Genomic DNA, 6179 nt, shown 5'->3' on the forward strand with positions numbered 1-6179 from the left:
TTAACCCTTGGCTGCCCAGCTTTCCCATTTGGCAGAGCATGGTAGCTGGTGCTTCTTGCTGCCACTGTACCCTTTGTGCTTTCATTCCTCAACTCCTCCTTGGGTTCTCATACCCTAGTTTTAATAAGGAAATAAATATATTTTCACTTTAAACAAACAAAAAATGTTTTCTCTGGAAAAATGGGTAGTGGAAAGTAAATTTCTCATTGTTACATTTTCATAGGCATTTTGATTAAGACAATTTTTTAATGTCAAAGTTAGTAGCAGTGGATAGGACAAGACAATACCCATTGATAGATGCAAGTTTTAAAAGATTTTTTTTCAATCAGCTCTATCAGGGAAGGTGACCTTGCTTAATCCTGTTTCAGATTTACCCAAGTACAGAAATAATGTCGAGGCGGCGGGGGGGTTAGAGTAAGGGCCTGTCACATATGCAGAGAAAGGGAGACTTTTCTTTTGTTAATTAACATGTTGGGCCAGACTTTGACTGGACAGCGTTATATATAGAAGTTAGAGGTGGGCATATTTATCCATCTCTACTAGGACTGTGTGAATAGGCAACTATTCAATTCAGATTCAGCCAATTCAGATTCGGAGATCTAAATTGCTTTTCTGATTCAATTCAGACGAATCAATTCGGAAAAGATTTGGTGATTTGGAGATTCAGCCATAGGGTATGATAGGGAATCAATGAAATATCTATTTCTTTGTTTTTTTGGGTGGATTCAGATGAAACTTGCAGAGATGGTAGCTACTGCTGAGGGCATGGAGTTTGCCAGGTTTCAAGGTGATAGGTACAGGGGTTTCTGGGAAACTGCACCTCAAAGTCCTGAAAGCAAAACTCATGTCACGTGTGTGTGTTAAGATACAGAGGGGTGAAAATTGCAGGAATGGTAGCACTTGCTGAGTCCACAAAGCCTGCCAAGGATCAAGGAGATAAGTGCAGGAGTTTCTGGGAAACTGCACCTCAAACTGTTGACAAGAAAAATTCATGACATAGGTGACACTGAGTGTGTGTTAAGGAACAGCAGGGGGGAGAGGGGACTGCAGGGGTGCTAGCCCCTGCTGTGGCCACAAAGACTTCCAGCTCTCAAGGAGATAGGTGCAGGGGGAGTCTGGGTTCTGGGGCTCTGCTCCTCTGGCCGGCCGTCAGGCAAAACTCATGACATGGGTGCTTGTGGGACTCTGTGTGTATTCAGGTGTGCCCTTCCTGGTGCTAGGTCCTCTGCACAACATGGCGTGTCCTCCCCTACAGCCTCAGTCTGGTTCACCACTGGAAATGGTGGCAGGGCAAAATAACTTAGCTGGCTCAACATCAGTAGCATCAGCAGTATCAAAGGTACCCAGACAGAACTGTCACATAGCCTTTCTTTTTATAAAGGAATTGACAGCAAGAAGTAAAGATGTTGTGTTGGATATGTTACTTGTACTGAGGGCAGGCTTTATTCCATCAGCAGCAGCTACCATCTTTGCAAGTTTCATCTGAATTGGCCAAAAACCAACAAAGTTACAGATATTTAATTGATTCCCCATTATACCCTATGACCGAATCTCCAAATTGCCGAATCTTTTTTTAATTGATTAGGAAGCTCCAAAGCAATTTAGAAAGCCTAAAGCTTCTAGTGATTTGATTCAGATTCATAGATTCAGCCTCCAAATTATCCAAATCATCTCCAAATTCGAATCGTGATCCAAAGCTTTGCACAGCCCTAGTCTCTACTGCACTTGAGAATTATGGCCCGCATATCCATATTTTGCTGCTGAAGTACAGAACCCAGCCTGCAGTGTATATTATAGAATTTGGTTCAAACCACTAGTGAAGGGAGAGTAAGTCACATCTAGAAAGAATTCTGCAAACTTTACTTTGGTCATGAAATACAATTCTGCCCATTTGATGCGTTGTAAAGGCCTTAGTAACATTCTAATATGCCTTTATTCTCCTCAAATATTTTTAATATGTTCAGGAAGGCAAAGGTAATCAATCTACATTCCTCATCCAGCAACTGGAGACAATGATCCTTAATTATAGTGGGTACATCCACGTGTGCACTTTACTCCAGAGTTGACTAATTAGCTCTTCAGTAAAGTGTCAACATCTACATGTGTGCCGGTATTAGGGCGCAGTAAATTAATTAATTCCGCCATAAGATAGTATTGTTGAGTAATTCACTGTCAATGAAACACACATGTAGACAGTGGCCAGGGTTGGCTGGGGCATGAAGGTGCTAAAGTGTGGGGCCTGCCTGCTGCCTAGCCACATGGATCTACATTTTCAGCATTCCTGTACCCCAGTCAGTCCCTCTGCTCCCCAACACCACCACCCAGAGCCCAGGGCTGATCCCCTGAGCTTGTTGCCAACCCAGGGCAGCTCTGCCCTGGCTCAAACTGATTTTGTCCTGGGCACACATGAGCAGTTTCCTCTGGCTCAAATGGCTCCAGAGTTTATTGCATCAAGTTAAATAACAGCAATAGTAAAATAAAACCATTTCATTTGCCATAAGTGGAAAACTATACACCATCAAGGAACACTTATCGTATCATTGTTGAACACACCTGTCATTTACAACTATGTAGAGAATTGATGTGGTCCAGTAAATAATCATGGCACACAAAATAGTTTTATTTTTAAAATGCTGTTGCTGTCTGAAATACCCTTGTAGTAAGAACTACAGTCTCAGCCTTAATAAGCTAAACTTGGTGACGATAAGCTAGGCTTGTCATCTTAGTCAAGTATAAGGTACTAAATGTAATTTTAATAAAGAAATGAGGAAGAGGGGCTGGGGAAGGAAGGAAAAGGTAATGATCCTCCTCTCCTCTCCCCCCCTCCTGACTTGATTTGTGAACAATGAAACACAACACTTAAAAAGGTGCTGGCAATTGCATCTGTTGCATAGATATACTTATCTGCTTACATATTTACCTCTGCAATATTAAGTTCATAAAACCTAGTCTCCCTCATGCACTGTTGTATTATGCAGTCTAGTAACTTGCTTCCAAGGTTTCAACAGACTTTACTGCTAGGGCAGTGGAAGCTCTGCCCAAAACCACAAGGGTAGATAATTATACAAGACTTAATACAAAAGAGATCACTGATGATTAGACAGTAGGGATTCAAACCAGTAGCAGAATTAGATACCAGAAAGAACTGATCAGATAGAAGTCATATTGCAAGAGAAAAAGAAAATGACAATTGATTGGATGGAGAAGATGCAAGCAATAAGAATGACTAAAAATAGTTATAGGAATGGAGCATAGGAATAACATCTTAGATATCTAAATATCTGGTAGCAGAGATGGTTGCAACAAAATTGGACACTGAAGAGTGGCTGATAAGAAATCAAAAAATGAAAGAAGTGTTCATTTGATAAGAGAGACATGAGGAGAGCACAGCAGAACAAGATTAGGCACAAGAAAGACCAGAGAGTAGAAAAGAGATCTTTGGAGAATCTGGAAATTAGGTAGTTGTCCAGGTAGCAAGTAAAACAGCTAATTAGGCAGCCAGAAGTGAACAACAATGGCACCTGCAGGACTGATCATACAGTGACTGACCAAGACAATAGAATCGGACGTGGAAGAAATAGTATGACAAAAACGTTCGATTGCAAAGATATGTAACTGGACTCCAGAAACAGTGGGTCATACAGTTATGCCAAGATTCTGTCAATTTGATTTGGAAATGCAAATTGCTTTTCCGAATTGATTTGGAAAAGATTCGGAATAGATTTGGCAATTTGGAGATTCGGCCATAGGATGTTATGGGGAATCAATGAAATATGTATAACTTTGTTGTTTTTTTGGATTATTTAGATGAAACATGCAGAGATGGTAGCTTCTCATAAGGCCATGAAGCCTGCCAAGTTTCAAGGTGATAGAAGCAGGGGTTTCTGGGAAACTGCACCTAAAACTACGGACAAGCAAAACTCATGATATAGGTGACAGTATGTGTGTGTTAAGGCAAAGTGGGGTGAAAACTGCAGGGATGGTATCCCCTGCTGAGGCCATGAAGCCTGCAAGCTTTCAAGGAGAGATGTGCAGGGGTTTCTGAGAAACTGCACCTCTGCACTTTTACCTGCACTGCTACATCCCCCTTCCCACCCCCACAGCCTGTCCCTCACCCCATGATGCCTTCATTACCATTTTCACTGACTGACTTGTTCACCTGCATTGAATGACAGGCCAGCCTCTGGCTTCTTTACTATTCCTTCCATCCAGGACCAACTGAAGGTGCTTCCTCAGCCTGAAAAGGGGTTTTTCAACCTGAAAGCTTCCTAAGATATATTTTTCTAACTATTTCATTTTTTTTCATAATAAACATAAACATAAAAACACGAGATAAGCCATCACCCACCACAAGTAACATACATCAAACACAACATCTTTACTTCTTGCTGTCAATTCCTTTATAAAAAGAAAGGATATGTGACAGTTCCATCTGGGTACCTTTGATTGTGCTGGTGCTATTGGTGTTGAGCCAGCTAAGTGATTTTGACCTTCCATCATTTACAGTGGTGGACCAAGATGAGGCTGTAGGGGAGGAGGAGGTCTCACAGAGGCACACTGCCAGTTTGTGCAGAGGTGCCAGCACCAGGAAGGGCACACCTGAACACATACACATTCCCACAAGCATCCATGTCATGAGTTTTGCCTGCCTGTGGCCAGAGGTGCAGGGCCCCAGAACCCAGACTCCCTCTGCACCTATCCTTGAGAGCTGGAAGGCTTTGTGGCCACAGCAGTGGCTAGCACCCCTGCAGTTTTCACCCCCCTGTGCCTTAACACACACTCAGTGTCACCTATCTCATGAGTTTTGCTTGTCAGCAGTTTGAGGTGCAGTTTTCCAGAAACCCCTGCACCTATCTTCTTGATTCTTGGCAGGCTTTGTGGTCTCAGCAAGAGCTACCACCCCGCTGTATCTTAACGCACACAAGCAACATGAGTGTTGCTTTCAGGACTTTGAAGTACAGTTTCCCAGAAACCCCTGCACCTATCACCTTAAAATTTTCCAGGCTTCATGACCTTGTGAGAGGCTACCAATCCTGCAAGTTTAATCCAAATCAGCCAAAAGACAACAAAGTTATAGATATTTCATTGATTCCCCATTATACCCTTTGACCAAATCTCCGAATCGCTGAATCTTTTCTGAATCTTTTCTGAATTGATTCGGAAGCTCCGAATTGATTTGTAAAGCCTAAAACTTCTAGCAATTTGATTTGGATTAATAGATTCAGACTCTGAATTGTCTGAATCATCTCTGAATCCGACTCATGATCCAAAGCTTTGAACAGCCCTACCTAACAGGAGCTGGAAAAGAGTGGGGAAGAAAGAGAAGGTGAGAAAAACAACAGGATCTGACAGCAGCTGGACTGAATTAGACAGCACAGTGGGATCAGACAGCTGGAGCATCTGATTGGACAATGGTTTGATCGGAAAACATATGCAGCTCATCAGGCAGGAAAAGGATTCAAATTCAGAGGGAATTCCTCAGACAGAAGATAACTCAGTTAATCAAATCTGACAAAGGGAGACATGAGTGACTGGTGCCTCCTGAATCTGGGGGCGGGGGAGGGGAGGGGTCAGTGGTGGCAGTGGCCCAAATAGAGGGGGCACAAGCCCTACTGACAGCATCATTGTTGGGTGTCAGGGGGGGGCACAGGCCTCATCAGGGGGGGCATGTGCACCCCCGTGCACCCGCTACCAGTTGCCTATGAAGGGAGAAGATGCAACATGAAGGTTTTACCATCTGTGACACTCTGAAAATACATTCCTTTGTGGGAAGAAACTAAGCACTATCATTTTGTGCAGGAGAGTGTCAGCATGGACAAGGACATGGAATTTACTGAAGCTCCACATAGATCACCTCATTGCTCATGGGCACTCAGGTTGTGTCTAATATGTGTAAAATGGGGAGTGGGAAGGTCAGTGAGTTCATACACTAATACATGATAACCATGCTGCTTTACCAAAGACAAGGCTATCCCTGCCTCTGGCTGCAAAACGTGAGCTTCATTGGTTTAAGAGGAATTCACAGAAAAGAACAAGTAATTGCAGCTGGAATTGTTGCATCTTCCTGTGTGCAGACTGATAAAAGAAGTTGCCTGTTATGCTTTTAGCACATGGGCTAGAGACAGAAGTTGCACATAAACCAGTATAAGTGATCAGAAACCTGTTTACACCTGGAAAAG

Source organism: Alligator sinensis, unplaced genomic scaffold, assembly GCF_000455745.1.
Source record: "Alligator sinensis unplaced genomic scaffold, ASM45574v1 scaffold7_1, whole genome shotgun sequence".
NCBI classification, from domain to species: domain Eukaryota; kingdom Metazoa; phylum Chordata; order Crocodylia; family Alligatoridae; genus Alligator; species Alligator sinensis.